Source organism: Rhinoderma darwinii, unplaced genomic scaffold (genome assembly GCF_050947455.1).
Source record: "Rhinoderma darwinii isolate aRhiDar2 unplaced genomic scaffold, aRhiDar2.hap1 Scaffold_742, whole genome shotgun sequence".
NCBI classification, from domain to species: domain Eukaryota; kingdom Metazoa; phylum Chordata; class Amphibia; order Anura; family Rhinodermatidae; genus Rhinoderma; species Rhinoderma darwinii.
The window spans coordinates 242,742-258,519 of NW_027464304.1; the positions used below are offsets into that span (position 1 = coordinate 242,742).

A 15,778-nucleotide genomic window follows, 5' to 3' on the forward strand; every position below is an offset into this window, starting at 1 on the left:
AGCCTACTTCTAGGCAATTCCATGGGGCCCTGCAGGCTCACACACTCACAGCTACACGGGAGGTGAATAAAGGCCGGAGAGGAAGCCAGACAGGATTTGCTTCTTTTGCTTGCACCACAATGCAGTGCTGAAAGAGGAGGAATCTACATAAAAACGCCTTCCTGGCAACGCCCAAATGCCCTGCTGCCATGCAGATAAACACTGGCAGCGGCAGCAAGTGCATGCCCACAGCCACCCCTTGTTCCTTCACACCTTGTATCAGCTGTAATCCAGTCCAGTCCAGTGCTGCCTGCTGAGCAGCACTGACCAACACTGCCTGGGCCCAGGCTTTTATCTCTGAGGCCCCATTATGATGTCAGAAAGCTGGCTCTGGAATCCTGAGGGCTCCACTATGACACGTGCAAAGTTCCGTCTGAACTTTATATAAGACGGTGAGGCTCAGTCAGTCACTCAGTGTTGCCTGAGAGGGCAACACTGCAACAGCCGGCCGCCAGGCTGTCTTTTTTTTGCACAGCTAGTTGCCTCCAGGAGGCCACAAGAGGGAGACAAGGGACTGCAAAATGGAAAATAGGCATCCACCAACTTTACAGACAACTTCTCCTTGCTCCTACAACCTCCATCCTTGCACAGTTTGTTATTCTTCTAGGTAACATAGTAACAAATCCAAATTGCTGCTCTCTTTGTAGGCAAGCAAGGCTTTGTTGCAACTGCAATTCTTACTTCTTCTTGAAATGTAGGGACGACAGTACATTCCATCACATCCATCTAGTGTACACAGGTAGGTCCATTGTGGCGGGCAGGCGAGCGGGCGGGCTGCTTTATTGGCTGTTTGCTGTTCCCCTACTCCACTCCACTATTTGACTGTTGTGCTGCATCAATCAATCAATCAATCAATCAATCAATCAATCAATCAATCAATCAATCAGTGGCTGGCTCAGGTGCAGCTCTTTAACTTACCTAAAAGGGAGGGCGGAGAGAAGACAAGGAAGGTGAATGAGGTGTTCCAATGTGAAATGCCGGAAACACAGAAACACAGACGACACACAACAAGAGGTGGCAATCTATTCATTAATTGCATTTAATCAATGAGCTCATTATCACTCATGCATTGTCCAACAGGTGTTGAAATAATGGGATTAAAAGGGGAGATCCCTTCAGAAAGACAGAAACAATAGCAAAGACAAAAAACACTTTTGGAATCTGCTTTTAGTCAACACATAAGGAAAGGGTGCACCGGTCCTGGAAATACTGCAATACCAGGTCAATGCGTGGAGTGGACAGAGCAAGCTCTATTTCCATCTCCCTGTTCTAAAAATCCATTTAATATATGGTCCCCAGATAGGGGACGTATCAGATATTAAACTGATAAGAACAGATACTACACTTGATCTTAGCCAAAAGGCCGAGAAGCGATAACCCGAACGGGCCGCGCGTTGCCCGAGCCTGCCCGATACTGCTGTTCAGCCCTTGCAGCGATTCAGCCTACTTCTAGGCAATTCCATGGGGCCCTGCAGGCTCACACACTCACAGCTACACGGGAGGTGAATAAAGGCCGGAGAGGAAGCCAGACAGGATTTGCTTCTTTTGCTTGCACCACAATGCAGTGCTGAAAGAGGAGGAATCTACATAAAAACGCCTTCCTGGCAACGCCCAAATGCCCTGCTGCCATGCAGATAAACACTGGCAGCGGCAGCAAGTGCATGCCCACAGCCACCCCTTGTTCCTTCACACCTTGTATCAGCTGTAATCCAGTCCAGTCCAGTGCTGCCTGCTGAGCAGCACTGACCAACACTGCCTGGGCCCAGGCTTTTATCTCTGAGGCCCCATTATGATGTCAGAAAGCTGGCTCTGGAATCCTGAGGGCTCCACTATGACACGTGCAAAGTTCCGTCTGAACTTTATATAAGACGGTGAGGCTCAGTCAGTCACTCAGTGTTGCCTGAGAGGGTAACACTGCAACAGCTGGCCGCCAGGCTGTCTTTTTTTTGCACAGCTAGTTGCCTCCAGGAGGCCACAAGAGGGAGACAAGGGACTGCAAAATGGAAAATAGGCATCCACCAACTTTACAGACAACTTCTCCTTGCTCCTACAACCTCCATCCTTGCACAGTTTGTTATTCTTCTAGGTAACATAGTAACAAATCCAAATTGCTGCTCTCTTTGTAGGCAAGCAAGGCTTTGTTGCAACTGCAATTCTTACTTCTTCTTGAAATGTAGGGACGACAGTACATTCCATCACATCCATCTAGTGTACACAGGTAGGTCCATTGTGGCGGGCAGGCGAGCGGGCGGGCTGCTTTATTGGCTGTTTGCTGTTCCCCTACTCCACTCCACTATTTGACTGTTGTGCTGAATCAATCAATCAATCAATCAATCAATCAATCAATCAGTGGCTGGCTCAGGTGCAGCTCTTTAACTTACCTAAAAGGGAGGGCGGAGAGAAGACAAGGAAGGTGAATGAGGTGTTCCAATGTGAAATGCCGGAAACACAGAAACACAGACGACACACAACAAGAGGTGGCAATCTATTCATTAATTGCATTTAATCAATGAGCTCATTATCACTCATGCATTGTCCAACAGGTGTTGAAATAATGGGATTAAAAGGGGAGATCCCTTCAGAAAGACAGAAACAATAGCAAAGACAAAAAACACTTTTGGAATCTGCTTTTAGTCAACACATAAGGAAAGGGTGCACCGGTCCTGGAAATACTGCAATACCAGGTCAATGCGTGGAGTGGACAGAGCAAGCTCTATTTCCATCTCCCTGTTCTAAAAATCCATTTAATATATGGTCCCCAGATAGGGGACGTATCAGATATTAAACTGATAAGAACAGATACTACACTTGATCTTAGCCAAAAGGCCGAGAAGCGATAACCCGAACGGGCCGCGCGTTGCCCGAGCCTGCCCGATACTGCTGTTCAGCCCTTGCAGCGATTCAGCCTACTTCTAGGCAATTCCATGGGGCCCTGCAGGCTCACACACTCACAGCTACACGGGAGGTGAATAAAGGCCGGAGAGGAAGCCAGACAGGATTTGCTTCTTTTGCTTGCACCACAATGCAGTGCTGAAAGAGGAGGAATCTACATAAAAACGCCTTCCTGGCAACGCCCAAATGCCCTGCTGCCATGCAGATAAACACTGGCAGCGGCAGCAAGTGCATGCCCACAGCCACCCCTTGTTCCTTCACACCTTGTATCAGCTGTAATCCAGTCCAGTCCAGTGCTGCCTGCTGAGCAGCACTGACCAACACTGCCTGGGCCCAGGCTTTTATCTCTGAGGCCCCATTATGATGTCAGAAAGCTGGCTCTGGAATCCTGAGGGCTCCACTATGACACGTGCAAAGTTCCGTCTGAACTTTATATAAGACGGTGAGGCTCAGTCAGTCACTCAGTGTTGCCTGAGAGGGCAACACTGCAACAGCCGGCCGCCAGGCTGTCTTTTTTTTGCACAGCTACCGTGTTTCCCCGATAGTAAGACACCCCCGATTGTAAGACGTATCGGGGGTTTCAGGGGGGTCGGCTAATATAAGCCGTACCCCGAAAGTAAGACATATGTCTTACTTTCGGGGAAACACGGGGTATTGCCGCCTCCTGCCCACTTCCGCGCCGCCCCCCTCTCCATACGTCACCCCCAGCACTTGTCAATGCCGCCTCCTCCTTAAAACCCGAGCCATAGACTTTTTACGGCTCGGGTTTTAACTTGCTGCCCGCGCGATCGGGCAGCTGAATGTCGGGTCTCCGGCTGTCAGTGACTGCCGGGGACCCTGAGGAGAGGATAGGAGCAGCTTTAGCTGCTTCTGTCTTCTCCGATGTGTTTTTACACAGCGTTCAATGAACGCTGTGTATAGGAATAGAGACAGCAGCAGCGGCGCTGTCTCTATTCCTCCCGGTGATCATGTGACAGGTCACATGATCGCCGGGTCCCGTTAGTGACAGACTGCTGCTGGGTCTAACAAGACCCAGCACAGCCCTATTAGTGACAATCGTCACTATGAGAGGGCTGATTTCCCCTGTAACTGGGGCTGCTGTGCAGCTCCAGTTACAGGGGAAAAGATGGTGTAAAAGAAAGAAAAAAATATATATAAAGTTCCCCAAAGGTCTTTTTTGACCTTTGAGGGACAGACCATAGTAATAAAAAAATAATAAATAATAAAGTAAAGTGCAAAAAATTCGACAATTTTTTTCTAATATAAGACATACCCCGAAAGTAAGACATAGTGGGGCTTTTGGGGATAAAAAGAAAGTAAGACACTGTCTTACTTTCGGGGAAACACGGTAGTTGCCTCCAGGAGGCCACAAGAGGGAGACAAGGGACTGCAAAATGGAAAATAGGCATCCACCAACTTTACAGACAACTTCTCCTTGCTCCTACAACCTCCATCCTTGCACAGTTTGTTATTCTTCTAGGTAACATAGTAACAAATCCAAATTGCTGCTCTCTTTGTAGGCAAGCAAGGCTTTGTTGCAACTGCAATTCTTACTTCTTCTTGAAATGTAGGGACGACAGTACATTCCATCACATCCATCTAGTGTACACAGGTAGGTCCATTGTGGCGGGCAGGCGAGCGGGCGGGCTGCTTTATTGGCTGTTTGCTGTTCCCCTACTCCACTCCACTATTTGACTGTTGTGCTGCATCAATCAATCAATCAATCAATCAATCAATCAATCAATCAATCAATCAATCAGTGGCTGGCTCAGGTGCAGCTCTTTAACTTACCTAAAAGGGAGGGCGGAGAGAAGACAAGGAAGGTGAATGAGGTGTTCCAATGTGAAATGCCGGAAACACAGAAACACAGACGACACACAACAAGAGGTGGCAATCTATTCATTAATTGCATTTAATCAATGAGCTCATTATCACTCATGCATTGTCCAACAGGTGTTGAAATAATGGGATTAAAAGGGGAGATCCCTTCAGAAAGACAGAAACAATAGCAAAGACAAAAAACACTTTTGGAATCTGCTTTTAGTCAACACATAAGGAAAGGGTGCACCGGTCCTGGAAATACTGCAATACCAGGTCAATGCGTGGAGTGGACAGAGCAAGCTCTATTTCCATCTCCCTGTTCTAAAAATCCATTTAATATATGGTCCCCAGATAGGGGACGTATCAGATATTAAACTGATAAGAACAGATACTACACTTGATCTTAGCCAAAAGGCCGAGAAGCGATAACCCGAACGGGCCGCGCGTTGCCCGAGCCTGCCCGATACTGCTGTTCAGCCCTTGCAGCGATTCAGCCTACTTCTAGGCAATTCCATGGGGCCCTGCAGGCTCACACACTCACAGCTACACGGGAGGTGAATAAAGGCCGGAGAGGAAGCCAGACAGGATTTGCTTCTTTTGCTTGCACCACAATGCAGTGCTGAAAGAGGAGGAATCTACATAAAAACGCCTTCCTGGCAACGCCCAAATGCCCTGCTGCCATGCAGATAAACACTGGCAGCGGCAGCAAGTGCATGCCCACAGCCACCCCTTGTTCCTTCACACCTTGTATCAGCTGTAATCCAGTCCAGTCCAGTGCTGCCTGCTGAGCAGCACTGACCAACACTGCCTGGGCCCAGGCTTTTATCTCTGAGGCCCCATTATGATGTCAGAAAGCTGGCTCTGGAATCCTGAGGGCTCCACTATGACACGTGCAAAGTTCCGTCTGAACTTTATATAAGACGGTGAGGCTCAGTCAGTCACTCAGTGTTGCCTGAGAGGGTAACACTGCAACAGCTGGCCGCCAGGCTGTCTTTTTTTTGCACAGCTAGTTGCCTCCAGGAGGCCACAAGAGGGAGACAAGGGACTGCAAAATGGAAAATAGGCATCCACCAACTTTACAGACAACTTCTCCTTGCTCCTACAACCTCCATCCTTGCACAGTTTGTTATTCTTCTAGGTAACATAGTAACAAATCCAAATTGCTGCTCTCTTTGTAGGCAAGCAAGGCTTTGTTGCAACTGCAATTCTTACTTCTTCTTGAAATGTAGGGACGACAGTACATTCCATCACATCCATCTAGTGTACACAGGTAGGTCCATTGTGGCGGGCAGGCGAGCGGGCGGGCTGCTTTATTGGCTGTTTGCTGTTCCCCTACTCCACTCCACTATTTGACTGTTGTGCTGAATCAATCAATCAATCAATCAATCAATCAATCAATCAGTGGCTGGCTCAGGTGCAGCTCTTTAACTTACCTAAAAGGGAGGGCGGAGAGAAGACAAGGAAGGTGAATGAGGTGTTCCAATGTGAAATGCCGGAAACACAGAAACACAGACGACACACAACAAGAGGTGGCAATCTATTCATTAATTGCATTTAATCAATGAGCTCATTATCACTCATGCATTGTCCAACAGGTGTTGAAATAATGGGATTAAAAGGGGAGATCCCTTCAGAAAGACAGAAACAATAGCAAAGACAAAAAACACTTTTGGAATCTGCTTTTAGTCAACACATAAGGAAAGGGTGCACCGGTCCTGGAAATACTGCAATACCAGGTCAATGCGTGGAGTGGACAGAGCAAGCTCTATTTCCATCTCCCTGTTCTAAAAATCCATTTAATATATGGTCCCCAGATAGGGGACGTATCAGATATTAAACTGATAAGAACAGATACTACACTTGATCTTAGCCAAAAGGCCGAGAAGCGATAACTCGAACGGGCCGCGCGTTGCCCGAGCCTGCCCGATACTGCTGTTCAGCCCTTGCAGCGATTCAGCCTACTTCTAGGCAATTCCATGGGGCCCTGCAGGCTCACACACTCACAGCTACACGGGAGGTGAATAAAGGCCGGAGAGGAAGCCAGACAGGATTTGCTTCTTTTGCTTGCACCACAATGCAGTGCTGAAAGAGGAGGAATCTACATAAAAACGCCTTCCTGGCAACGCCCAAATGCCCTGCTGCCATGCAGATAAACACTGGCAGCGGCAGCAAGTGCATGCCCACAGCCACCCCTTGTTCCTTCACACCTTGTATCAGCTGTAATCCAGTCCAGTCCAGTGCTGCCTGCTGAGCAGCACTGACCAACACTGCCTGGGCCCAGGCTTTTATCTCTGAGGCCCCATTATGATGTCAGAAAGCTGGCTCTGGAATCCTGAGGGCTCCACTATGACACGTGCAAAGTTCCGTCTGAACTTTATATAAGACGGTGAGGCTCAGTCAGTCACTCAGTGTTGCCTGAGAGGGCAACACTGCAACAGCCGGCCGCCAGGCTGTCTTTTTTTTGCACAGCTAGTTGCCTCCAGGAGGCCACAAGAGGGAGACAAGGGACTGCAAAATGGAAAATAGGCATCCACCAACTTTACAGACAACTTCTCCTTGCTCCTACAACCTCCATCCTTGCACAGTTTGTTATTCTTCTAGGTAACATAGTAACAAATCCAAATTGCTGCTCTCTTTGTAGGCAAGCAAGGCTTTGTTGCAACTGCAATTCTTACTTCTTCTTGAAATGTAGGGACGACAGTACATTCCATCACATCCATCTAGTGTACACAGGTAGGTCCATTGTGGCGGGCAGGCGAGCGGGCGGGCTGCTTTATTGGCTGTTTGCTGTTCCCCTACTCCACTCCACTATTTGACTGTTGTGCTGCATCAATCAATCAATCAATCAATCAATCAATCAATCAATCAATCAATCAATCAATCAATCAATCAGTGGCTGGCTCAGGTGCAGCTCTTTAACTTACCTAAAAGGGAGGGCGGAGAGAAGACAAGGAAGGTGAATGAGGTGTTCCAATGTGAAATGCCGGAAACACAGAAACACAGACGACACACAACAAGAGGTGGCAATCTATTCATTAATTGCATTTAATCAATGAGCTCATTATCACTCATGCATTGTCCAACAGGTGTTGAAATAATGGGATTAAAAGGGGAGATCCCTTCAGAAAGACAGAAACAATAGCAAAGACAAAAAACACTTTTGGAATCTGCTTTTAGTCAACACATAAGGAAAGGGTGCACCGGTCCTGGAAATACTGCAATACCAGGTCAATGCGTGGAGTGGACAGAGCAAGCTCTATTTCCATCTCCCTGTTCTAAAAATCCATTTAATATATGGTCCCCAGATAGGGGACGTATCAGATATTAAACTGATAAGAACAGATACTACACTTGATCTTAGCCAAAAGGCCGAGAAGCGATAACCCGAACGGGCCGCGCGTTGCCCGAGCCTGCCCGATACTGCTGTTCAGCCCTTGCAGCGATTCAGCCTACTTCTAGGCAATTCCATGGGGCCCTGCAGGCTCACACACTCACAGCTACACGGGAGGTGAATAAAGGCCGGAGAGGAAGCCAGACAGGATTTGCTTCTTTTGCTTGCACCACAATGCAGTGCTGAAAGAGGAGGAATCTACATAAAAACGCCTTCCTGGCAACGCCCAAATGCCCTGCTGCCATGCAGATAAACACTGGCAGCGGCAGCAAGTGCATGCCCACAGCCACCCCTTGTTCCTTCACACCTTGTATCAGCTGTAATCCAGTCCAGTCCAGTGCTGCCTGCTGAGCAGCACTGACCAACACTGCCTGGGCCCAGGCTTTTATCTCTGAGGCCCCATTATGATGTCAGAAAGCTGGCTCTGGAATCCTGAGGGCTCCACTATGACACGTGCAAAGTTCCGTCTGAACTTTATATAAGACGGTGAGGCTCAGTCAGTCACTCAGTGTTGCCTGAGAGGGCAACACTGCAACAGCCGGCCGCCAGGCTGTCTTTTTTTTGCACAGCTAGTTGCCTCCAGGAGGCCACAAGAGGGAGACAAGGGACTGCAAAATGGAAAATAGGCATCCACCAACTTTACAGACAACTTCTCCTTGCTCCTACAACCTCCATCCTTGCACAGTTTGTTATTCTTCTAGGTAACATAGTAACAAATCCAAATTGCTGCTCTCTTTGTAGGCAAGCAAGGCTTTGTTGCAACTGCAATTCTTACTTCTTCTTGAAATGTAGGGACGACAGTACATTCCATCACATCCATCTAGTGTACACAGGTAGGTCCATTGTGGCGGGCAGGCGAGCGGGCGGGCTGCTTTATTGGCTGTTTGCTGTTCCCCTACTCCACTCCACTATTTGACTGTTGTGCTGCATCAATCAATCAATCAATCAATCAATCAATCAATCAATCAGTGGCTGGCTCAGGTGCAGCTCTTTAACTTACCTAAAAGGGAGGGCGGAGAGAAGACAAGGAAGGTGAATGAGGTGTTCCAATGTGAAATGCCGGAAACACAGAAACACAGACGACACACAACAAGAGGTGGCAATCTATTCATTAATTGCATTTAATCAATGAGCTCATTATCACTCATGCATTGTCCAACAGGTGTTGAAATAATGGGATTAAAAGGGGAGATCCCTTCAGAAAGACAGAAACAATAGCAAAGACAAAAAACACTTTTGGAATCTGCTTTTAGTCAACACATAAGGAAAGGGTGCACCGGTCCTGGAAATACTGCAATACCAGGTCAATGCGTGGAGTGGACAGAGCAAGCTCTATTTCCATCTCCCTGTTCTAAAAATCCATTTAATATATGGTCCCCAGATAGGGGACGTATCAGATATTAAACTGATAAGAACAGATACTACACTTGATCTTAGCCAAAAGGCCGAGAAGCGATAACCCGAACGGGCCTCGCGTTGCCCGAGCCTGCCCGATACTGCTGTTCAGCCCTTGCAGCGATTCAGCCTACTTCTAGGCAATTCCATGGGGCCCTGCAGGCTCACACACTCACAGCTACACGGGAGGTGAATAAAGGCCGGAGAGGAAGCCAGACAGGATTTGCTTCTTTTGCTTGCACCACAATGCAGTGCTGAAAGAGGAGGAATCTACATAAAAACGCCTTCCTGGCAACGCCCAAATGCCCTGCTGCCATGCAGATAAACACTGGCAGCGGCAGCAAGTGCATGCCCACAGCCACCCCTTGTTCCTTCACACCTTGTATCAGCTGTAATCCAGTCCAGTCCAGTGCTGCCTGCTGAGCAGCACTGACCAACACTGCCTGGGCCCAGGCTTTTATCTCTGAGGCCCCATTATGATGTCAGAAAGCTGGCTCTGGAATCCTGAGGGCTCCACTATGACACGTGCAAAGTTCCGTCTGAACTTTATATAAGACGGTGAGGCTCAGTCAGTCACTCAGTGTTGCCTGAGAGGGCAACACTGCAACAGCCGGCCGCCAGGCTGTCTTTTTTTTGCACAGCTAGTTGCCTCCAGGAGGCCACAAGAGGGAGACAAGGGACTGCAAAATGGAAAATAGGCATCCACCAACTTTACAGACAACTTCTCCTTGCTCCTACAACCTCCATCCTTGCACAGTTTGTTATTCTTCTAGGTAACATAGTAACAAATCCAAATTGCTGCTCTCTTTGTAGGCAAGCAAGGCTTTGTTGCAACTGCAATTCTTACTTCTTCTTGAAATGTAGGGACGACAGTACATTCCATCACATCCATCTAGTGTACACAGGTAGGTCCATTGTGGCGGGCAGGCGAGCGGGCGGGCTGCTTTATTGGCTGTTTGCTGTTCCCCTACTCCACTCCACTATTTGACTGTTGTGCTGCATCAATCAATCAATCAATCAATCAATCAATCAATCAAGTGGCTGGCTCAGGTGCAGCTCTTTAACTTACCTAAAAGGGAGGGCGGAGAGAAGACAAGGAAGGTGAATGAGGTGTTCCAATGTGAAATGCCGGAAACACAGAAACACAGACGACACACAACAAGAGGTGGCAATCTATTCATTAATTGCATTTAATCAATGAGCTCATTATCACTCATGCATTGTCCAACAGGTGTTGAAATAATGGATTAAAAGGGGAGATCCCTTCAGAAAGACAGAAACAATAGCAAAGACAAAAAACACTTTTGGAATCTGCTTTTAGTCAACACATAAGGAAAGGGTGCACCGGTCCTGGAAATACTGCAATACCAGGTCAATGCGTGGAGTGGACAGAGCAAGCTCTATTTCCATCTCCCTGTTCTAAAAATCCATTTAATATATGGTCCCCAGATAGGGGACGTATCAGATATTAAACTGATAAGAACATATACTACACTTGATCTTAGCCAAAAGGCCGAGAAGCGATAACCCGAACGGGCCGCGCGTTGCCCGAGCCTGCCCGATACTGCTGTTCAGCCCTTGCAGCGATTCAGCCTACTTCTAGGCAATTCCATGGGGCCCTGCAGGCTCACACACTCACAGCTACACGGGAGGTGAATAAAGGCCGGAGAGGAAGCCAGACAGGATTTGCTTCTTTTGCTTGCACCACAATGCAGTGCTGAAAGAGGAGGAATCTACATAAAAACGCCTTCCTGGCAACGCCCAAATGCCCTGCTGCCATGCAGATAAACACTGGCAGCGGCAGCAAGTGCATGCCCACAGCCACCCCTTGTTCCTGCACACCTTGTATCAGCTGTAATCCAGTCCAGTCCAGTGCTGCCTGCTGAGCAGCACTGACCAACACTGCCTGGGCCCAGGCTTTTATCTCTGAGGCCCCATTATGATGTCAGAAAGCTGGCTCTGGAATCCTGAGGGCTCCACTATGACACGTGCAAAGTTCCGTCTGAACTTTATATAAGACGGTGAGGCTCAGTCAGTCACTCAGTGTTGCCTGAGAGGGCAACACTGCAACAGCCGGCCGCCAGGCTGTCTTTTTTTTGCACAGCTAGTTGCCTCCAGGAGGCCACAAGAGGGAGACAATGGACTGCAAAATGGAAAATAGGCATCCACCAACTTTACAGACAACTTCTCCTTGCTCCTACAACCTCCATCCTTGCACAGTTTGTTATTCTTCTAGGTAACATAGTAACAAATCCAAATTGCTGCTCTCTTTGTAGGCAAGCAAGGCTTTGTTGCAACTGCAATTCTTACTTCTTCTTGAAATGTAGGGACGACAGTACATTCCATCACATCCATCTAGTGTACACAGGTAGGTCCATTGTGGCGGGCAGGCGAGCGGGCGGGCTGCTTTATTGGCTGTTTGCTGTTCCCCTACTCCACTCCACTATTTGACTGTTGTGCTGCATCAATCAATCAATCAATCAATCAATCAATCAATCAATCAATCAATCAATCAATCAATCAATCAGTGGCTGGCTCAGGTGCAGCTCTTTAACTTACCTAAAAGGGAGGGCGGAGAGAAGACAAGGAAGGTGAATGAGGTGTTCCAATGTGAAATGCCGGAAACACAGAAACAGAGACGACACACAACAAGAGGTGGCAATCTATTCATTAATTGCATTTAATCAATGAGCTCATTATCACTCATGCATTGTCCAACAGGTGTTGAAATAATGGGATTAAAAGGGGAGATCCCTTCAGAAAGACAGAAACAATAGCAAAGACAAAAAACACTTTTGGAATCTGCTTTTAGTCAACACATAAGGAAAGGGTGCACCGGTCCTGGAAATACTGCAATACCAGGTCAATGCGTGGAGTGGACAGAGCAAGCTCTATTTCCATCTCCCTGTTCTAAAAATCCATTTAATATATGGTCCCCAGATAGGGGACGTATCAGATATTAAACTGATAAGAACAGATACTACACTTGATCTTAGCCAAAAGGCCGAGAAGCGATAACCCGAACGGGCCGCGCGTTGCCCGAGCCTGCCCGATACTGCTGTTCAGCCCTTGCAGCGATTCAGCCTACTTCTAGGCAATTCCATGGGGCCCTGCAGGCTCACACACTCACAGCTACACGGGAGGTGAATAAAGGCCGGAGAGGAAGCCAGACAGGATTTGCTTCTTTTGCTTGCACCACAATGCAGTGCTGAAAGAGGAGGAATCTACATAAAAACGCCTTCCTGGCAACGCCCAAATGCCCTGCTGCCATGCAGATAAACACTGGCAGCGGCAGCAAGTGCATGCCCACAGCCACCCCTTGTTCCTTCACACCTTGTATCAGCTGTAATCCAGTCCAGTCCAGTGCTGCCTGCTGAGCAGCACTGACCAACACTGCCTGGGCCCAGGCTTTTATCTCTGAGGCCCCATTATGATGTCAGAAAGCTGGCTCTGGAATCCTGAGGGCTCCACTATGACACGTGCAAAGTTCCGTCTGAACTTTATATAAGACGGTGAGGCTCAGTCAGTCACTCAGTGTTGCCTGAGAGGGCAACACTGCAACAGCCGGCCGCCAGGCTGTCTTTTTTTTGCACAGCTAGTTGCCTCCAGGAGGCCACAAGAGGGAGACAAGGGACTGCAAAATGGAAAATAGGCATCCACCAACTTTACAGACAACTTCTCCTTGCTCCTACAACCTCCATCCTTGCACAGTTTGTTATTCTTCTAGGTAACATAGTAACAAATCCAAATTGCTGCTCTCTTTGTAGGCAAGCAAGGCTTTGTTGCAACTGCAATTCTTACTTCTTCTTGAAATGTAGGGACGACAGTACATTCCATCACATCCATCTAGTGTACACAGGTAGGTCCATTGTGGCGGGCAGGCGAGCGGGCGGGCTGCTTTATTGGCTGTTTGCTGTTCCCCTACTCCACTCCACTATTTGACTGTTGTGCTGCATCAATCAATCAATCAATCAATCAATCAATCAATCAATCAATCAATCAATCAATCAATCAGTGGCTGGCTCAGGTGCAGCTCTTTAACTTACCTAAAAGGGAGGGCGGAGAGAAGACAAGGAAGGTGAATGAGGTGTTCCAATGTGAAATGCCGGAAACACAGAAACACAGACGACACACAACAAGAGGTGGCAATCTATTCATTAATTGCATTTAATCAATGAGCTCATTATCACTCATGCATTGTCCAACAGGTGTTGAAATAATGGGATTAAAAGGGGAGATCCCTTCAGAAAGACAGAAACAATAGCAAAGACAAAAAACACTTTTGGAATCTGCTTTTAGTCAACACATAAGGAAAGGGTGCACCGGTCCTGGAAATACTGCAATACCAGGTCAATGCGTGGAGTGGACAGAGCAAGCTCTATTTCCATCTCCCTGTTCTAAAAATCCATTTAATATATGGTCCCCAGATAGGGGACGTATCAGATATTAAACTGATAAGAACAGATACTACACTTGATCTTAGCCAAAAGGCCGAGAAGCGATAACCCGAACGGGCCGCGCGTTGCCCGAGCCTGCCCGATACTGCTGTTCAGCCCTTGCAGCGATTCAGCCTACTTCTAGGCAATTCCATGGGGCCCTGCAGGCTCACACACTCACAGCTACACGGGAGGTGAATAAAGGCCGGAGAGGAAGCCAGACAGGATTTGCTTCTTTTGCTTGCAGCACAATGCAGTGCTGAAAGAGGAGGAATCTACATAAAAACGCCTTCCTGGCAACGCCCAAATGCCCTGCTGCCATGCAGATAAACACTGGCAGCGGCAGCAAGTGCATGCCCACAGCCACCCCTTGTTCCTTCACACCTTGTATCAGCTGTAATCCAGTCCAGTCCAGTGCTGCCTGCTGAGCAGCACTGACCAACACTGCCTGGGCCCAGGCTTTTATCTCTGAGGCCCCATTATGATGTCAGAAAGCTGGCTCTGGAATCCTGAGGGCTCCACTATGACACGTGCAAAGTTCCGTCTGAACTTTATATAAGACGGTGAGGCTCAGTCAGTCACTCAGTGTTGCCTGAGAGGGCAACACTGCAACAGCCGGCCGCCAGGCTGTCTTTTTTTTTGCACAGCTAGTTGCCTCCAGGAGGCCACAAGAGGGAGACAAGGGACTGCAAAATGGAAAATAGGCATCCACCAACTTTACAGACAACTTCTCCTTGCTCCTACAACCTCCATCCTTGCACAGTTTGTTATTCTTCTAGGTAACATAGTAACAAATCCAAATTGCTGCTCTCTTTGTAGGCAAGCAAGGCTTTGTTGCAACTGCAATTCTTACTTCTTCTTGAAATGTAGGGACGACAGTACATTCCATCACATCCATCTAGTGTACACAGGTAGGTCCATTGTGGCGGGCAGGCGAGCGGGCGGGCTGCTTTATTGGCTGTTTGCTGTTCCCCTACTCCACTCCACTATTTGACTGTTGTGCTGCATCAATCAATCAATCAATCAATCAATCAATCAATCAATCAATCAATCAATCAGTGGCTGGCTCAGGTGCAGCTCTTTAACTTACCTAAAAGGGAGGGCGGAGAGAAGACAAGGAAGGTGAATGAGGTGTTCCAATGTGAAATGCCGGAAACACAGAAACACAGACGACACACAACAAGAGGTGGCAATCTATTCATTAATTGCATTTAATCAATGAGCTCATTATCACTCATGCATTGTCCAACAGGTGTTGAAATAATGGGATTAAAAGGGGAGATCCCTTCAGAAAGACAGAAACAATAGCAAAGACAAAAAACACTTTTGGAATCTGCTTTTAGTCAACACATAAGGAAAGGGTGCACCGGTCCTGGAAATACTGCAATACCAGGTCAATGCGTGGAGTGGACAGAGCAAGCTCTATTTCCATCTCCCTGTTCTAAAAATCCATTTAATATATGGTCCCCAGATAGGGGACGTATCAGATATTAAACTGATAAGAACAGATACTACACTTGATCTTAGCCAAAAGGCCGAGAAGCGATAACCCGAACGGGCCGCGCGTTGCCCGAGCCTGCCCGATACTGCTGTTCAGCCCTTGCAGCGATTCAGCCTACTTCTAGGCAATTCCATGGGGCCCTGCAGGCTCACACACTCACAGCTACACGGGAGGTGAATAAAGGCCGGAGAGGAAGCCAGACAGGATTTGCTTCTTTTGCTTGCACCACAATGCAGTGCTGAAAGAGGAGGAATCTACATAAAAACGCCTTCCTGGCAACGCCCAAATGCCCTGCTGCCATGC

At 47.9% G+C, this 15,778-nt stretch overlaps 10 non-coding genes across 10 annotated transcripts; all 10 read right to left on the minus strand.

Moving 5' to 3' along the window:
* Window positions 1–1,223: 1,223 nt before the first annotated feature.
* LOC142730151 (U2 spliceosomal RNA) lies at window positions 1,224–1,414 on the minus strand. Its single transcript, XR_012878807.1, has one exon. It is a non-coding gene; the product is annotated as a U2 spliceosomal RNA (small nuclear RNA).
* A 1,272-nt stretch (window positions 1,415–2,686) lies between these two features.
* LOC142730153 (U2 spliceosomal RNA) lies at window positions 2,687–2,877 on the minus strand. Its single transcript, XR_012878808.1, has one exon. It is a non-coding gene; the product is annotated as a U2 spliceosomal RNA (small nuclear RNA).
* Window positions 2,878–4,988: 2,111 nt separating this feature from the next.
* LOC142730155 (U2 spliceosomal RNA) lies at window positions 4,989–5,179 on the minus strand. The gene has a single exon (XR_012878810.1). It is a non-coding gene; the product is annotated as a U2 spliceosomal RNA (small nuclear RNA).
* A 1,272-nt stretch (window positions 5,180–6,451) lies between these two features.
* On the minus strand, window positions 6,452–6,642 carry LOC142730156 (U2 spliceosomal RNA). The gene has a single exon (XR_012878811.1). It is a non-coding gene; the product is annotated as a U2 spliceosomal RNA (small nuclear RNA).
* Window positions 6,643–7,942: 1,300 nt separating this feature from the next.
* Window positions 7,943–8,133, minus strand: LOC142730157 (U2 spliceosomal RNA). The gene has a single exon (XR_012878812.1). It is a non-coding gene; the product is annotated as a U2 spliceosomal RNA (small nuclear RNA).
* A 1,276-nt stretch (window positions 8,134–9,409) lies between these two features.
* LOC142730158 (U2 spliceosomal RNA) lies at window positions 9,410–9,600 on the minus strand. The gene has a single exon (XR_012878813.1). It is a non-coding gene; the product is annotated as a U2 spliceosomal RNA (small nuclear RNA).
* Window positions 9,601–10,872: 1,272 nt separating this feature from the next.
* On the minus strand, window positions 10,873–11,063 carry LOC142730237 (U2 spliceosomal RNA). The gene has a single exon (XR_012878885.1). It is a non-coding gene; the product is annotated as a U2 spliceosomal RNA (small nuclear RNA).
* A 1,300-nt stretch (window positions 11,064–12,363) lies between these two features.
* Window positions 12,364–12,554, minus strand: LOC142730159 (U2 spliceosomal RNA). The gene has a single exon (XR_012878814.1). It is a non-coding gene; the product is annotated as a U2 spliceosomal RNA (small nuclear RNA).
* Window positions 12,555–13,850: 1,296 nt separating this feature from the next.
* On the minus strand, window positions 13,851–14,041 carry LOC142730161 (U2 spliceosomal RNA). The gene has a single exon (XR_012878816.1). It is a non-coding gene; the product is annotated as a U2 spliceosomal RNA (small nuclear RNA).
* A 1,289-nt stretch (window positions 14,042–15,330) lies between these two features.
* Window positions 15,331–15,521, minus strand: LOC142730162 (U2 spliceosomal RNA). Its single transcript, XR_012878817.1, has one exon. It is a non-coding gene; the product is annotated as a U2 spliceosomal RNA (small nuclear RNA).
* Window positions 15,522–15,778: the final 257 nt, after the last annotated feature.